This window comes from Rhipicephalus sanguineus, chromosome 1, assembly GCF_013339695.2.
Source record: "Rhipicephalus sanguineus isolate Rsan-2018 chromosome 1, BIME_Rsan_1.4, whole genome shotgun sequence".
Taxonomy (NCBI): domain Eukaryota; kingdom Metazoa; phylum Arthropoda; class Arachnida; order Ixodida; family Ixodidae; genus Rhipicephalus; species Rhipicephalus sanguineus.
Window position 1 is genome coordinate 268730714 of NC_051176.1, and position 18090 is coordinate 268748803.

Consider the following 18090-nt stretch of genomic DNA (forward strand, 5'->3'; position numbering starts at 1 on the left):
GGTACTCTTTGCTCAGATAACGTATCACGCTTCAAGGCACAGGGCGATGATTCTAACGCCATACAGCAGTACTTCTTACTAATGGGGTAGGCTTTGTTAGTGCTCGGTACACTTGCGGTGATCTGGAAAAAAAAAAAAAAGAATGCGTGCGCGCTTGAGTGGTAACTGGGAGTCTTCTTTCCCGCTCAAGGTCTGGCTTATTACATCGAAGTGTGCAAATCGTGAAAGTCGTCAAAATTCAAAAACATCACGAAAAAGCAAGTGATCGCAAAAGTATAACAGGATAAAACAGCATTAAAAGGCTCGGAAACGCAGATACCTGCATCGGTCAATGTCAGTTGACAGTATATATTCTCGTATTTCATGTATGCACACGTTCAAGTGCTTCGTGAAGTCAACCACTGGTCGGTATCTTATCAGGTATGTATGAAGAATGGCGTGTCACGTAAAACAAGGAAGTATTTACAAAAATCGAAATGTTACTCAACTCAAGAAGTGAACCTCTGCGCGCAACTTTTCCTCTCGCTTCTTGTTCGAGTATTTAGCTCATGAATAGACTGCTGTTGGGTGGCACCTAATGCGTCAGCTCTGCCGCTTAGTAATCGCCGGTTCCGTCTTTTACCGTGGCTGTGACTCTTAGCTATTCGTGGGGCGGCTTTTTGACATCGTCGTTAGCTTCCGCAAAGATGTCGCAAACCCAGATGCTGGTCTCGCGTATTTTTCTGTATACCTGCTTCGATTCGCATTATCGAATTACTCACACTCTTTTGCACTTGTCATATCCAAGCACTAATAATTCTTTTCCTCCTGGCCACCATGCCGAAGTCTCTACATCTTGTTCACTTTTCTATCTGCTTCGTTGTTACCGCTAAGCGAACGCGGCAGTTTTATATAGCAGTATAGTCGGAGAACCAATCTTGCGCACTAGGCTCATTCATATGCACGGAGCAGGCTCTGCAAAATCGGTCATTAGGGAGCCGATGGTATCGAAGGCCTTGGAGGGCCCCACGATGCATTGAGTCAGCCACGACTTAAAGAAAGCGATGATGCTCTATACTCCCTTCGGGCGCTTGGTCAGTGGAATTTTTTTATTCAAGTCTGTATTCGCAGCATGCCCACGCATGACGTTCGGCATTCTCTACATATGTTTTCCTCGTGTATCAAGGCGCGAATGGAAGGATCGAACAAAAAACGACAGACATACTGTAACGAAGGTATGCTGTATGCGAAGAAATGTGCAGAAAAGTGTTGCGCGTTTCGTTTCGTTCTTACTGCGTTGCAAACTAATGTCTGCACGAAGACTCTTTTAATAGATCTTTCTTTTTTTCCTTGCTCGCTTGTTGCTTTTAAAAGCCACCTAAAAGGCTCTGCGAAAGGCTTCGTTTTGATGTATCACAATCTGGCATCAGCTTCGGTCTCAAGACTGTAAACGTAAAAGCCTAACGTGGTGCATAATAAAGAAACGCGCAACGCTCGCCACATGCGTGTTTATTTGTTCTGGCGCGTTATCGCTCTTCCGCTATGGACAGAAAGAAAGAAGGATAAAGCTCGAGTCGCTGATTGGAATCGTATATCTGCGCGTGAACGCATTTAATCTGATCAAGAGCGAAATACGCCCAGGTGGATGCAAAAGAGCGAGGAAAAGCTGCTGTGCACAACAAGCTGTAAACTATAAGGCTCTAAGGGCTGTTTTTGGATATGCCCGCAACGAGCAAAAAGATGCGCTAATTTTTTCTGTTATCATTATTTTTTACTTATAACTCAGTGCCCACACTGCCGTCACACATGCATGGCTGCGATTCACTTTTCTTTATCTAACTATTTGCAGCTGCTGCGATACGGCTGTTTGTCTGTGCTCCGCCTCGCCCCTCCCGGCCGAGTGGTTAATGTATTCCTCTTTCGTAGTGGCAGCCTTGAAACGATTCAGGCGTTGGGGTGCGGTGACGCAACGAGGCGCGAAACAATTAAGAAAAAAGGAGCGAACACGCGTGTCAGCGTCATTTATAGCCTCGCACTAACCGACGCGCATCTCTTCTGGGAATGTGTCAATTTATTCTCGCCGCCTCTTAAGCCACCTCTCTCATCAGCCGGCACTTCCCCGCATACCTGGCTGCAGCCGCTTATGCAACGAGTTCCTCCGCCCGGCTTTCGTGTCGCTCGCTTTGCTTTATGCTTCGCCGCGCAACATCTTTGTAACTTTCTCCGCGCCCACCCGGGTCCCTCCTTCGTCTGTTATCTGCGATGGATGTCGACAAGTGTGGCTGGGTCCACAAACCGAAAAAGAAAGCTGGGCCATAAAAAAATAAAGGCCCCAAAGTTGGCTCCGTGAATTCGTTGGCGTGCCGCCGCTAAGGTCAGATTGTATCTGAATGCGTCCATTATGCCGCACGCGCGGTGGTGTTGCGTCTCGTGGGGCTGGCCTTGGGGGCTCCGGGCTTCGTTTTTTTTTTCTGCTTTTTTTTTTTACAATGGAACGCTGTCTCTCTGCCTCAGCCAGCGTGGCTGCCCCTCGGATTGACACACTGCGTTGTGGATGCTGCTGTCGGGGCTGTTCTCGGTCGAACACGCTTGCCTCTTGACTGAACAGCACCGCCCAGCTCGACTCTGAGCGTGGAACCACTGTGTGGACATTCGGCCTCGCACTAAAGAAGCGCACACATTTCTTTTAGCTTCTCGAACCCGCCATTTATCAGAAGCAGCAAGGTCGTTCACAAACACATATAAGGAAGAGAAGTGAGGTACGCGCTCGAAAAGAGTTGTGAAGAGAGAGCCACCTCTCTCAAGACGCGGTTAATCGATTCAATTCGTGATAATATGGTGGAGGCGTGCAACACGGACACAAGAGAGAAAAGTCAGGACTACGCAAACGCCGACCAACCCGGCGCTTGTGTTGACTTCTCTTTTGTGTCTGTGTTGCACGCTTACTGTCTTTTAACAATAATCCTTAAAAACTATTATAGCTCAGCTTTCTGTCATTCTAATCGATTCCAGTTGTGCGGAGTGATATTTCTGAGCTTTCGAGCCAAGAGCCTTAGGACCGTACTGATAGCGGAAGCGCGAGATTCGTTTGTGTACGAGAAAATGTGAGAATGGAGAGAATAATCAGGCTCGAGGAGACAAACGGGCGCAGGAATATATTCCCCACCGTGGCACATACTGGGCTTGCATAGAAAGCGCCTTATTTGCTGGAACCTGTATGGGATTTCTCTTGAGAGAATATGATCGTCTGTATTTCAGGAATTACCCTCTAAGCAGTGAGTTCTGCGGAATGTTTTCTAACAGGCTGCACTTATCATGGTTTTTCATGCCTGATCATCATCAGTTTCTCTGAGCTTCCCACGCTTGCATCGCGCCTTACAGGCGCAACAACGCTTCGGTGGACGAGGCGAGCTGCTAGGGCAGATTCGTGTCTTGTAAACTGGTTCGTTTTGTAACACCTTATTATTATTTTTCAGAAATTTAAATCCCAGCTACAGGCTACGCTCAACGCGCTTTTCCTGCGTTTGCTTTCTCTCTCGCTGTTCTTTACTTCTCCATTATTATTACTCTTATTATAAATTTTGATCTTTTTCCATATTTTTCTTGCAGTCGCCACTTTTTGTTGGCGTCGGCTGTTGCTCTCATATCTTATTGAGCGCCCAAAACCTCCGCATATACTACGCTCATGTATTTATCTGCTGCGGTGAGCAGAGCCGGAACCGCGCCGTTATCGGTGCACGTATGTATTACACCGGCGCGGACAAGCGCGCCTTCCATCCCTTCGCGACGACATTCCTCGCACATCTTGGCGGTTGTTGGGTCGGCCCACACACCCGTCCCCATTCAGGACATGGCGCCCCTTCGGCCGCGCTGTCGATTGATCCATCCGTTATCTTGCTCCCTCTCGGAGAAGAAGAAACGCCCGGAGCTCACTCGGCGTCGTGCCGACATGTATGCATGCCTCGTTGCCGTGGTCGTGTTAAGAAAAGAAAAATCTCTGAGCACGTCTGCAGCCGCCCTCAAAATGTCGAGCCTTTTTCGCGAGGACCAAGAGAACAGAATGACGCTTTCCTGCACACCCGATTCTACGGTTCTCTTTTATTTTGTCATACGTATATTGTTCTTCTGTGCCGCATGCCACGGCGCGCACATTCTGAAACGGCCTCCCAACTCATTGACGCTTTTCGATCTTTTCTCGTTCGTATTTTGTTTAGTCACGTCCGTTATGGTTCTCGCCTTTCGTTTTCATCGGCCTTTTTCTCCTGCCCTTATTTGTACGTGCGCACCCTATACTTCGTGTATATATATATATATATATATATATATATATATATATATATATATATATATATATATATATATATATATATATATATATATATATATTTACGTCGTTATTATTTTTTGTCGCTCTCTTGGCAGAGTTGTCCGGTTTCTGTTTTTCATGCCAGCTTCGTGGTGGACGTGAGAGATACGAATGTGCACGTGCCGCCGTCTACGAAGTCACGCGCTTAAAATTAACGTTCCGCCTATGCGCTCTCAGATGAGGACTTTTTATTGGCGGGTTCTGCTTCTGTTCTTTCTTTCATTTTTTTTAATAAAAAAGAAGATGCGCGATAGAAAAACGCGTTTTACTTGCGCGTTCGCTTGTAATGTGCGTTCCCCCTTTTTAACACGAAAGTGTTTTATGCCGGGGTCCACCAAGTACATCCGTCACGGATATGACGTTATAAAATGGACGCCAACGGGTGAGAAAGAAAAAACCAAGAAAAATATACGCCGCTGGGAATCGAACCCACGACGTTGCGGCCGCGACGGCAAGCGCCCGACGCTCTACCGAGTAAGCTAACTCGGGAGATGCCAGACACGGCGCGAACGCGCCTTATATCTTTCACACATTCTCTTTCACGGCGGGCGGGGCGGTGCCGCCGTCTGTGAGGTGTGAAAAGAAGTAATGCTTCACGATCGACACTTACTAGCGTTTCCTCCGAGATTGCACGCGATATCGGAGGTAATGGTTAAAGCGACTCGATACCACAGAGGTAGACTGGCCGCGCTGGCGTCGCCGAGGCACGCTTGACGCAGTTACGTTCTTTGCCTTTGGCTTCGTGTTAGCGTGCGTCGGCTCATCGGAGTAGTGCAGCTTCCACGTGCAGCAACGGGATTTCTCCGCGGCCGACTGCTTCAGTTGTGAGAGCACTGACTAACAAAACTGCTGCAGTATGCGTTGCAGAAAGGACGCGATTTCGACGGGCGAATGTCGTGCCTTGGTGGAGCGGGAGCCGCGCCTGCGAGACAGAGGCCAGCGGAACGCACGCGTTTGCGGCTCAGGCTACGAACCTCTACCTCCCGTGTTGCTGAAGCGCAGTGTGTGTTATGTATGCATGAGCACAGGCGTCGGCTACCCATTGCTAGAAAGCGCACACCGTGCCGTTTCTCTCCTTAATTGACGACGCTTTGAAGAAGCGCATACTGGGTACCAGTGTTGGTTATGAGCTTGTTGATATCATCCTTACGCGGGATTCACGATTCGTTGTGTCCAAATATATGTTCACATCGTCAGCTACCACAACGGTTTAATAATGATCATGGGCGTTAGTCGTCGCGATAGAGACATGCTGTCAACATGGGTCCATCCACGTCAAACGGTGCTATAGCTGCCAAACACGAATAGACATTGTACAAGCTCTCATATATCACTACACAATAAGCACTACTTCTGTGAAGACACGTTTAACTTTCGTGTTATACCGATTCCTATGACGGAGGGATCAGCCATGTTTTTTCTTATTACTTCTTTTTCTTTTTCCCTCAGTCATCCACGCTTCACCGAAATGTGCCTCAACCTCCCTCCGCTCTTCGCGTGCATTTAAATATTTCCTTCCTGTAGAGTTGTTGTTGGGGTCATTTTTCTTCCTCATTACCGTCGGCAGCGGAGAACGCCGTATCAAGCTGTTCTTTTTTTTTTTTCTCGTAATTTGTCGGCGAACGCTGGCTCGATTTCACGGTTGCCAAGTTTCGTGCAGTGAGATAAGAAGCATTAGCACCGAAGAAAGGCGCGAAGGCGGCAAAGAGATAAAAAAAAAGAATATTATGAAGGCGAAACGAGAACCTGGAGGGGGGGGGGGGGGCGAAGTGTGCATAGGAACAGGAAAACGTTGTTTTCTTATCGCGCTGTTCCTTTCTGCGCATCGTGGGGAGAAAAATTAGCGGCGCACATTTTTTAACACCCCCCCCCCCCCCAAAGAAAAAAAAAAAAAAACAACAAGTACAAGGGGAGGCGGGGGCGGGGAGGAAGCCAATCTCGGTTTTTGAACTGGCCCGTATGCGCGAAATGGGCGTATCATTTTGTATCACGAAAGCGTCCGATAACGTACGCGCCCCTCCCGTATTGTATCCCTGTGCAACCTAACCCCACGAACCGGTTCCTGCACCGCCGTCACGACCGCCGTATTTTTGTGTGTTTTGGTACTGGACACGGCTGCCGGCCGTCACATCGTGTTATTCGCGCTTCCGCGAAGAGTTTTCCCAGAGACTGTAACGTCAGCACGGTGTTTCTCCCAGATAAGAAAGACATTCGTGCTTGTGGATGTTTTCACTTCGAAAAAAAAAAATGAAAAGAAACGCGCAGCAAGAGCAAAGAGCGGCCGTTATAGACAAGCTGCAAGAAGTCGCATCGCAAGTGCTAGGGCACCGCCGCCTACAACGTTGGTTAGCCCAAGAAAAATAGCCATACGCTCGAAACTGTGTGACAAAATGCTGCAAGAAAGCCAGCCGCGGTTTCCCTGTAAAGCAGAGCAATGGCCGTCACTCAGTTACTGGGCGCGCGAGAATGAGTCTGCGGGTGCCTCCGTTACGACAAACTGCGCGATGTTAGCTTTTTTAATGACAATATTAGCACTTGCAAGCGAATTTTTAGGAGTATTTTGCCGCAATATCGCCCAAAGTAAGACGACTTTGTCACTCCGATGCTTCGGACCATATCTATAGCTTTCTTTCTGCATTCTGCTTGATGTAGTATATACACTCTCCTTGTTTGCTAACAGTCTGTGGCTGAGCGACTTAGCTTCAATACCCCGTTGCAACGATATTGAAAGTACTGTGGGCACGTGATGAAATGTGAGCGTTAAGGCAAGCCATCAGTGATAGAAATATTCACATAGGACTTCTTGTTGTATATTCGGGGCGCCTGCTATTAAGAAGTTCTGACCTGTCGATATTTTTTGTCGATTTGTTTATCCGTAGGAGCAGTAATATCTGTGTACCTTTAGGAAGAATAACTCGTACAGGACAAGCGGCAAGTCAAGTAACAGCTTTTCGTTGGATCGCATTCGTCGCACCTCAGCTATTCCCTGCGTACTTTACGTAGCACTTGGGATTACTTTGAAATTTTCGAATGGTGTGATGTCAGATTGGTAAGTTTTCAAGGACAGCGAGCAAGTGAATAGCGAAAAAACAATTCTTTTCTACCACGTGCGTAAGGTAGGCTAAAAGTATTAAAAAAGAGAAAAAAAAACAACGCTCCAACGTTGCTATCGGCGTTAGGTTTGCGACTTAGCGTGTAAGCCTATGTCCGCGTCCTAAGGGGCTCTTCCCAAATGTCACTTCGCCATGGGCACGAGCGTGGTGATGACCAGGCGAAAGGGCGCTAGCTGAGTGCGCGCAGCTGGGTGTCAAGCGGGCAGCGCCATCTGAGGCACGTCAGCACCTGCTGCCTCTCCTCGTACAGGGCGGCGACGAACGACCCGGGACGTCGTGGTGCAAGAGTCGGGAAAATGGGGCTCCTCCCCGCGCGCATCGGCTGCAGGGGCGATATTTATCTGTCCGACCCGTCGTCACGTGGTTTGCGCTGCTCTTTCGGTAATGAATTTTGATGGATGCTCCGCCGTCCCGACGTCCAGCAGAAATGTCAAGGCTGCCGAGTCACGCAACTTAAAATGTGGGTTAGCGCAGCCCGGAGTTCGCGGGCAGGGATGCTGGTCCACCGCGGCGTGTCCTGGGACTGGCCGGTGTTCGCCACCCGAATGTGGTCTTAATGGCGCATCAAATATTCAGTTGGAGCGGCGCCAGCGATTTTTTATCTGCTCTTTCTGTCGTGCGACCCTCGGCGGTGCCCTTTTTTTGGGGCGCAGCCAGCGCGGCCAGTGAATGACCAGGATGTCTCGTTGAATCGACTAGAACGGACGGAAACTTCGTCAGATTGCTTCATGCCCGCCGAGATGTGCTCGCTTTGTAAGTCAAGTGCCCAGCGCGCGCCCAGATAAGTCATCAAACCGCCTTCCAGTGCGTGTCTGTGCGGTCGGCTTCACCCTTCGCTTTGCTTTTGCGCGGGGAAGTGGATTTGGAGGGGACGCGCCAGACCGATGGTTCGGGCGGGAAGGCGATACTGGGGGGCGTGCTCGTGTATCGACAAATTTATGGAGACAGCCGTCTTTCTTGGCGCTGTCTTGATTTTTTATTTTGAAAGTTCTGTATTCCTGTCTGAAAGGGCAGGCTAAATTTGGTGTTAGTCGTAGTGAACTTACGATATCGACATCATCAGCTTAGTAGTAGTACACATACACTACGCTGAACCTCTGCTGCCGGCTCTTTGAGTAGCCGTCTGCGGATTACGTCCACGTACCTGTAATACAGAATGATGCTTTTGTAATGAACTACGGCAAATTAGCTTAGTGAAACGACACAATGAGCGTCAGATCTGGCAACGCTGACTTCTGTGAACAGAGGTTTTCTTTTTTGTGTGTGATCAAATGATGACCTTATACAGCTTCCTGCAGCTTGGTGCATTCTTTTGCTCTCTTTATTTAATTGTCCCGCAAAAGTTCACAATTGGGCAACCCAATACAAGCCAACACAGAGCGCTCTCTTTGCGCTACACACATTTCGCACGTAGCAGGCGTAACAGGAACAGCGTTCCTGTCGCAGATACCAATGAAACGTTCGCTTAAACCGATTCCGAGGTTATGTGGAATGCATCACAATTATCATTTCTTACAATTACGAACGTTTTTCATAGGTTTAACATTGTGTATCCTAGGGCACCATCGTATTGCCGTTTAGCGCATTAGGCGCAAGCCCACTGCTTTCCTTGTCCAAACATAAAGCTTAGAAATGCGATCATTAATAATTAAATATTTATATAAGTAATCAAGTTTACCATCTGAAAGCTATACAAACCCGGGCTACACCCAGCCGCCAGCTCTCGTTTGTTTAATTGTAAACTTGCACAGCTCGGAATTTTCCGCTGCCGGTGTTGTGCAGAAAATAAAAATGACAGCCTAAATGCGCTAAACTTGTTCAAAGTTGCCAATTTTCATGAGGCTACAATGGCTTTATGTTGTTATTTTTCTTTCGTGGGCATGTGTTGCTTTTGGTCTGCAATGCTACAGTTTTAGCCGGTAAGACTAACAAGTTGCCTAATACGTATACTTCTGGCTAAACTTCAAGTTAACCGCTCGCTTACCATGAAACTCGGTCCTGAAGTGTGTGTCTTCTGTTTTTGTCTCTTTACAGGTAAGGCCAATGTTCCCTGCTGCCTTGAGAAGTCGAGTTCTTTATCAGGTAACCTTCGTGCTTGTCGTACTGTTTGCTTATTACGACGCTGCCGGTACGTACACACCTTGTGTCGTGAAGCACTGGAAAGGAACATACCAGTAGCGTTTTCTCTCGGCCTTGCAAAATGTCAACTTCTACGAAACAAAGAAACTGGTCGCGTGGCTGGCTAGTGAAATAGATGTTAGCGAGGCCAACGACCTTAGTGCTCCAATTTGTACACTTCACTCAGGCACGTAGACAGAATTTTTTTTCGGGGGGGGGCAAGGCCTAATTGTTCGAAAGAAAGTATTTCCATGACAAAAATAAAACAAAAGTTGCCGGGGATATAGAAGGCCGGACGAATTTCGGGGGGGGGGGGCGGCCCCCCGGGCCCCCCCTTGCCTACGTGCCTGCTTCACTCCTAGACGTCATATTGTGGCGAATCCTGAGATATTGTTATATATATATATTATTGGTAAAAATTGCAGGCACCGTGGAGAATTTTTGAACTCGGCTGTCTGCCCTCACTATAATTAATGCACGCGATAATATTTGGTCTTCTAAGCGTGTGGTACAAGCCATTAACGTGCAAATCTAGCTTTCTTTCTTTTTTAAAAGTATCTTTCAGTTTTTGTTTATTTTTTTGCTTCGCTGCAAATTTAAATTGTGCTGTGAGAAGTTTTAGCGCTGTAGGCTCCTGACTCCGGTGTATTGAAAACGCGGTATTCTCGGGAAAGATTGCCTGATCGCTTTTTTAAATGTTTCTTTTGTATCTTTGTCTGGTTTCGGTAACTTTCGCGACAATGCCTATTGTTCTAATAATTTCTTTACTATCAAGCGTATTTTTGCTGAAGCAAGAAGAGAGCCAAACTCGTAAGCACTTAGCACTTTCGCTCGGAGACGAAATTGCACGCACGGCCGGAAACGTGTCAACACAATCGTCACACAGAGTTAGCGTGCAGCATGGAAGCGGCACGCAGTTGCTCCTGCGTTTGTAACACGCACGCTCGAGCGAGCGCTGGACGATTTCATTTCAGGTTGCGTGCGCGGACTACGAAAGACACGCGAATATGCAAACCAACAGGCGAAACTGCGGTGTATCGGGTTTGTTTGGCGGCGTCCACCCTACCTCTCCAATATTTTCTTTGTGGCTGCGCATTCGCTTTGCAAGAGCGTTCGAGTAACAAGTTGGTTTGTTTGTCGCGAAATTGCGCGATTGTCTCGATGTCGCTAGTTCTCTGTCATCTCACAAATGTTTTGAGCAGGCGGTCTTTTTGGAGATTAGGCGGGTTTTCGAGCGATTAACGTTAATGAGTGATCTAGACAAAGAATAATATCGCTGACGTCTTTCTTTTTATGCGCTCTGTGGTATGTGAAGATAAATAGGGGCGTTTGCGTCGCTGTGTGTTGGTGTCATATGTTGGCGGCGGTTATTCCTTTTCACTTCGTCATAGGTATAATAGAGCGAAAAACTAAACAATAACGCAGCGGCAGAAGTGTGGAAAGTCTTTCACGAAGCGTTGATATATTTTAACCAAAGTCAATGGACGCCGCAGGCACTCTGGCATAGCGCATTGCAAGTTGAACATTATATCTCATTGTCTAATCTGAACAATCTCGCCAAGCTCTCCGTTTTTTTTTTCCTGTTTCTACTGGTGGCACCATACAGCCTTTCGAACACGCCCACGAATCAGAAAACGACAAACAAACAAGATAACATAGCTTCACTTTCCTCCCTTTCTGCGAAAACGGTCAGTACCGTAAAGAGAAAACAGGAAAAAAACAGTATATTTTATATCAAGGCATGCAGACTATAGTGAAAAAAGGAGGAGCGGGGGGGTCACATTCAGCTGCTGTACAATTGCCAGCAAATCGTTTTTCTTTTCACTCCTTCGCACTTGAGGCGGCGCTGATTGGACGTGCGAGAATAGTTTTTTTCGTTGACTTTATGGTCTTCCTCTTTCGTTAGTACGGCAGCATTGAGTTTCTCCCTTCAGAACCGTTTCGCCTACGCGTGGTGTTGTGAGCTTGTGCTTACATTATAGGCTGCGATTTTGCGCAGTGCGAGTATGCAGTGCCGCCCCGACTGCGTGTCTGAGCACACTTGTCAGTCCGTTGAAAAAGATAGCAGAGCTGAAAAAATAATAATAAAATAAAAGGCACAAAGCACTTGGTTATACAATCCATATCTTCCTCGCTTCGATACAGAACGTGCTCAAGAGTGCGGTGGCGGGATTTTGCGGGAAGATAGAGCGGACGTCTCCTCGGTTATTATTGATCGCAACCTCCCCATTGCACCGTCCCAACCGCTCACTTGCTTCTTTCTTTCTTTCTTTCTTTCTTTCTTTCTTTCTTTCTTTCTTTCTTTCTTTCTTTCTTTCTTTCTTTCTTTCTTTCTTTCTTTCTTTCTTTCTTTCTTTATTTCTTTCTTTCTTTCTTTCTTTCTTTCTTTCTTTCTTTCTTGCATTTCTCTCACGTTCTTATACGTTCTTTCCCACGAGTTTTCGTGCACTTGTCGAGACGTTTATTCCGCACCGTTTATTACCGCGAAAGTACACCTTCAAATGCCCCGCCGATAAATTCGTTCGCACGGAGGCGCGTATTTGTCTTTTAAACGCATTAAACGCGATCGGAGAAACACCGCGCAGCATGCTCAGCGCTCCCCCAGGCGGCTGTTTATAATATAATTGGGTGCTCACGTGGAGAATGTGTCATTTGCTTGTACTTCCGCTTATACTGCTTGTATTTACGAAATCGAAGCGGATCAAGGATGGCGTAAGCGATTATGCGTTTTAGCGACACTCGAATGCACCTATTTGCTGGATGCAGTCACACTGAAGAAAAAGAAAACGTGTAGCGAAAGACGCCTCGCTTGCGCTTGCCCCTGAGCCTCCTGCTCAACAGAACGAGGGTGGACGCGAGTGTGTATATATATATATATATATATATATATATATACACACGAGGAGAAGAAAGAAATTATGACTCAACATAACGTAAAAGATATCCCCGAATCCGTTAAGAACATATTCTCGGCGCGCATATTTTTAATGCTTCGCGAACCGATACGCGAGTAATACCTCTTGGCACACGTCGCATTTTGCTGCGTTCTCGTTTCGCGCTAGCCTTTTTCTTCTCTTTTTAATTTTCGTCTTTTTCCGAGAAAGGAAATTCATAAGGCGTACTTCCTCTTCACGCCGATGAAAAACGACACTGTAATTTATAGTCCGCGCACCGCCTCGCTTGCCACGGCCGCAAACGCGACAGGCGCCCGCGGACCCGGCGTCAACATTTCTCAATTAATCTGAAGTCGCGCGCGCCCTCGAGGCGCGTTCGGACCCGGGCGGGCGAGAGTAATGAAACGCGCAGCAGTAAATGTCGGGACTGCGCCACGGCCGAATCGGACCGACATTGTCTATTCATTTACAGTTGGAAAAACCCTGCAGCAGCGAGCGACGAAAAAAAAAAAAAGAGCGATGCATGACGCAGATCCGGCGGGAGGCGTAAAATGAAGCCTGTCCACACAGGCCCTCTGTTTTATTTTTTTTTAGGAACGACAGCTCCTTGATTCCTGGCGGGCTCGCTGTCGTATAGGAAACAGGAAGAAGCACAGGGAGAGGGGGCTCTGCTGCGTCGGCGCCGCCGCGAGTTAAGCTGTATACACTGTGCTATAAAGCAACGCCGCCGGAGAGCGAGCGGCGGCGCGTCAGCGCTAAACTGTCTGAATGATGTTCGCTCGGGCCGTAAAATTGAGTCTCGTGGGTCAATAAAGCGAGCCGTATTTTCATGTTTCGCGCGCCGCTGTGCAGCGCCCCTTCATATCAAGTCGCGGCGAAGACGACGCGCTCCCTCCCGTGTTCTTGTCTCTCCTAGCCCTCCCCCTCCTCGCCAGGGTCGGTGTTCTGTTTGCGACGGCGCGTGCATATATGTATATGTGTGCCTATCTCGGGAGTGGCGATAACGCGGCGCTCACCTGGCAACGCCGCACGGCCTTGCGGCATCATCTCGCACGCACTCTGCTGACGCCGCCGCAACTCGCTCGATCTGTGTGGCGACACCGACTGAGCCGCCGTGGCACCGGCGAAGGATGGGAATGGTTTGTTTGCAAGGGCCTTTCTCCCCTGTCGCCGTGCGGCGGATGTGTTGTCGAGAGAGGCGTAATGGAACCTGCTCGCTAAGTGCGTTCAATTCCGTCGCGTTTGGTTGTCTGTATCAGATCTTGATATATGTCGAAGAACTGGTTTGCTTACAACATGTCCTTGTTGTAAAATTCGACGTTCAATTGTACTTCTTTGTCTTTTCATTTAAGCTAAGGCGTAGACAGCGAATACGTCGCAATAACGGCTGGCTAACGAAGGCTCCTGACGCTAAACTTCTGTGGAAATGATCAAGCCTTAAATTGCATACCCGTGTGTGTGTACTCGTACAGCTGCGATCGCATTCGTGGAATCAGTGAGCGGAATAGGGAGCTCCTGCGACAGCTTTTCATAGACGTTATTTGCCGACATCGCATGCATTATCTGCAACAAATTGGTTTCCCCATTCGATTCTTCATTTCCTCTCGTATGCAAGTAAGTAGCTCAAGATGGCGGGGCTCGATCACGATTCGCCCCGCGCCATGTGCGAGAGAAACGAAGACGTCGGCAACCAAATGGCTTCGTTGTGGTGGAGCGTCGGAACTATATACGCGCAATGCCCGAGGCGGCCGATTGCCCGGCGAAATCACTCGTAGACGGCGGCGTGAGTGTACGCAGTGGCGATGCGGGTGGGGGCCCCCTCCACAGTGGCAGGCAACGGGAGGCGTGATTAATGCGCCGGCTCGTCTCCCTTTCGCGCCATTACTTACCCGGGTTTGTTTCGGCTCAGCTCGCCGGAGACGCGCGCGCACGGCGGTCTGGTGGAGCGCATTCGGCCGCCTTTGCACCGCCGCATGGCCTTGCTAGAAACGCCGTTTCAACAACACCGGCGCTCAGCTGTGCCTACGCAAACCAAATTACGGACGCTGCACCGTGCGTGCACGCAAGCCTCGTCGTTATGCTTCGCTCTGAGCTCGCGGCTCTTTCAGCAGGTGCCCCGGTGTGTTTGCGGAGGTATTTGTCTGTGGCGTGCGGCAAACACAGACAAATACGCGCTCTGCATTCAGCATAGCAACCTCTAAGTGCCTACACGTACTAGCGACTCAGAATGCCGGACAACCACTGTGTAGTATGTGATCCTCACAGTCACAAGAAAGGAAAACTGTTTCAGCGAGGTCGGTTTCATAGAAAACGTAGTATTGGACAGGTCATTCCTGTTATTTCCGTGTACCTATTCGACGCCTTTGAACTTCAGTCTTCTGTACCGCCGCAATATCAATATTAATTTATTATACGGGTAGGTAAGCGAGCCGACTATAGCAGACACAGTGATGGAATTGAGCTTTACTGTTTGTCTATATTTGCGCGCGCATATTGCAGGCGCACAAACATGCGAATCTAAAAGAGAAACGCAAATGCAAACGAAACAGTAAACAAGGCTAAAAACTGAGGAACGTATCAGTAAGTGGTACGCATTCATTTCCCATGCACTGACACGGTGATTTGACGCGTCTGTCCGGTGATAACATTTATCCCTATTTTATGTAATGTCCGACCAAGCTGTCGTTTGGAGATAGCGTATACTTATGAAACACTCCTTGTTCAAAGAAGTCGTGATCGCTGACAATGAATAACCGCTGTCATTATTTTAATTGACTGTTTCGCATGAAAAAGCGAAGATGGCACAAGTTATGGGGCTTTAAAATCAGGGTCTTTATTATATAGGTTCTTAAACACTTTTGCTGATTTCGGAGGACTATAATATAATTGTTTCACCTAGAACACGAAGTCTTGATAGTGATACAAATGTTCTATACACTACACACGAGTAAAGAGCGTAAAGGTAGTTTAGGCCGTACAAACTGCACTAAACAAGCATGATGTCACGCGTGCACAGATAAACAATAACATCACATATCGCTCGATTTCCGTGAACACTATAGCTGTCACAACACTGGCAGGAATAGCGCCAGCCCATAGAGCGGGTACTTCGCGCTATCACTACTTCAACGTACATCGATACAATGCAGATGTTGAAGGAGAGGAGAAGACGCTATTTCTGCAGCCCTTGTTGGAAACACGGCTCAGCGTCTGCAACGCGGAGCCACGGTCGGACTGGAGGAATAGACACGCGTGCCCGACCACGTGACACCAGCATCCTCGTCAGCTCCTCCCCGCGTGCTCCTCGTCTCATGCATGCACAGCATCTGGCGCACGGGCTGCTCACTGTTGTTGCACATCTGAATTTTATTAGGAACATCACGGCGACGGCAAAAATTCACCTGTAGTATCCGTTATCCGAATAAAGGACACGAGCACAAAGTTCACTCCTCTGCTACCTTGTCAGGACAAAAGCAGACACTTCATTACTGTGAGTGTCACGTTTTTAAATGGTTTGCCGGACAAGCTTGAGATGGTAACTAGCTGGATATATGATCACTATCCTATAAAGCCGGCAAATACTGAAGCCAATTGGCGACGCTCAGCTGGTAGCTCAGCTTGTTTTCTTATTACACTGTCAAGTAATTACGGAGGGAAGTTACATTTTATATTGACATTGGCCCTTATAGCCAAACGGCGTACTTCGTGTAATACTTTTCTTTCAGACATTACCAAGGATGAAGGGTAAGGTGGAACTTAGGAGAGGGAAAGGGGGCTCGGAAGCAGCTTTTTCGTAATACATTGGTCTTTTAATTTGACAGCAAAGTTGAAATGCGGTAGAAAAAAAAGAAGCTCCACTGTTAAGTACGGAAAGGCCAAGGAAACGATGAAAAATTAGAAACGGTTACATAGAGCGCCCTCAAGCGTGCATCGCTCTCATACCAGGTCTCTCCGCGAGCTGTGAGCAGTCCACAGTTCTAAATGTTTGTTTGGTTTCATATTCGCACATTTCGTGGCGTTATAATGACCGACAAGCCCCCAACAGCCGTCAAAATTGTCCCAAGGAATACAGCTCATCTTTTTTTCGCGCCGCCTCCACACAGGAAGGCTTTCAGTATCGTGGTGCCACGTACATTCCGTTGTTTCTTTTGTTATTTGCCTCCTCTCGTTTTAGAGCTCTCATAGTGCGTGCCTATGAAGCCTATATACGAGCGTCAGCGGGCCGCGTCTTATATTTTTGTTTCTGCGCAGGCGCGTTCCTGCTGTGTCTTTGCGGGCACGTGATGAACAGCGCGCGCGGGAAGAGTGGCGGGCGAGCAGCGGCGAACGCAGGGCGCAGCGGGCGAGGAAACTTGAAATGTCGTTCGTGTCGGGAGCGCGCTCTCTTTTCGCTTTTTCGGGCTGATGTGTTTCACATTCGGGGACGTCCGTCTCTCTGGACGTCTTTCGCTTCACCCGCTTTCTGTCGAGAGGTGGTGGCGCAGTTGTTTTCTCCCAACTTTTCCCGCCTTGTCGACCTTTCTTTCTTTTTCGCGCCTTTCAGGCCGGGAGCTTGGAGAGTGGGTGCGCGCGAAAGCAAACAGCGTACTTGTGGACGCCTGCTCTTTGGGAAATTAATGGCGCCTCGGGTAAGTTCCGGCGAAGGGATTCGGGGGAGGGTGGCGGCGCGACCGCGCGCGTGCAGCCAGGCTGGAAATAAGGGACGACTGGAGGAAGGAAAAAGAAAGCAAACGGGAAGCCAACGCGCCAACCGATTCGAACTCGTCCGCTCGCAGAAGGGGATGGGGAAAGTGAGCGGAGTAAAAAGATTCGGCAAAAGAATGCAAGGAAGAGAAAATGACGAAACACGGCCAGCATGAAGAGAATGAACAGCCGAGTGGAACGCAAGCTCCGGGAAGGAATGACGCCCGCGTCCTGATAGATGGCGCTGGCAGCCTCCCCGCTATTTTCCGTAGGAAATACACACGCACGGAGATGGTGGGGCGAGGAGGGGGACACCCTCCTTTCTGCCGCTCCTCTCGAAGCTCATGGTCCGCCGCGCGCCTTTCCGCTGCTGGCACGTTCCGCGTTCTATAAGTCGCCTTCGCGCCGTGCTCAGGCAGGCTCAGGCGCCGGGATGGAGTTATGACGCGCCAAAGGGCCGCATTCCAGCCCTCCAACGCGCCTACTGCATGTTCCCCACTTTGGCGTTGTTCGCGGGTACAAGACCGACCGCAGCCCGCGGGGAAGCTGCAGTCGCTCTCGGCTGTTAGCCCTTTGGCGAAATATCTTGAAGCAGGACTAAAAAAGTTACAAGCGCATAACTGTTGCTTGGATCGAGCGCGTAGCCAAGCTTTCACGAAGTAATCACCTAATGCAAAGTTGCAGAGTTTCCTCGTACTACCATGTAGTAAGAATTAATGCCAAGTTTCCGAAGGCGCGCACGCTAAGAAGATGCAGCCAGCCGCTGGCATACAAGTTGCTGTACCTTATTTTATAAGTTTTCTTGCGCGCAAACGCACGTGCGTGCGCGCCCGTGTCTGACAGCATGCACTGGGACACGTCACCTGAGAAGGGGGTGCTTTGTCGGAAGGGAGCGGGGGGATGTCAGGTGTTGCGAGATTTGACCGAGCTGATCTCG

General features: G+C 48.7%; 1 protein-coding gene across 1 annotated transcript in view; it reads left to right on the forward strand.

Moving 5' to 3' along the window:
* Positions 1-18090, forward strand: part of LOC119378938 (Krueppel-like factor 6) — a 366644-nt gene that overhangs the window by 290477 nt on the left and 58077 nt on the right. The gene's annotated exons all lie outside the window — the stretch shown is intronic.